Source organism: Trypanosoma theileri, assembly GCF_002087225.1.
Source record: "Trypanosoma theileri isolate Edinburgh chromosome Unknown TM35_Tth_13_V1, whole genome shotgun sequence".
Lineage (NCBI taxonomy): Eukaryota > Euglenozoa > Kinetoplastea > Trypanosomatida > Trypanosomatidae > Trypanosoma > Trypanosoma theileri.
The window spans coordinates 391,647-392,117 of NW_021639855.1; positions in this window are offsets into that span (position 1 = coordinate 391,647).

Genomic DNA, 471 nt, shown 5'->3' on the forward strand with positions numbered 1-471 from the left:
ACAGCATCATTATGTATACTTCCTGTCGCATGCAAAGCCGTTACAACTAAGAGAACGCCTAACACATATACACAAAGAGATAGAAGAAAAAGAGTAAAAGAGAGTAAAATAGAGATATAGAGACATGTAGAGAGAAAAGGAGTAGAGGTGTGATGTGTATATTGTTTCAGTGCAGTCACCAACACTGATACCCCAGCACAAAACAAATCAATTTTACGGTGACCATAAAGATAAACAGGTACCAATGAAATCCCCCACTGAAATATATATTTTCCCGTATATAATGCTTTACTCCAATAACAAGAATATATAGAAACTCAATTTCTCTTTTCCCTTCGCAGTTTTTATTCCAATTTGTCTTTGACCAAAAGTTTTTTCCACACAACTCATTTTACCAAAAGAAAAAAAAAAGGAAGCATATATCAGAGATTTTGCCCATCCTCAAGGGATATAAACAATAAGAAAAATGTC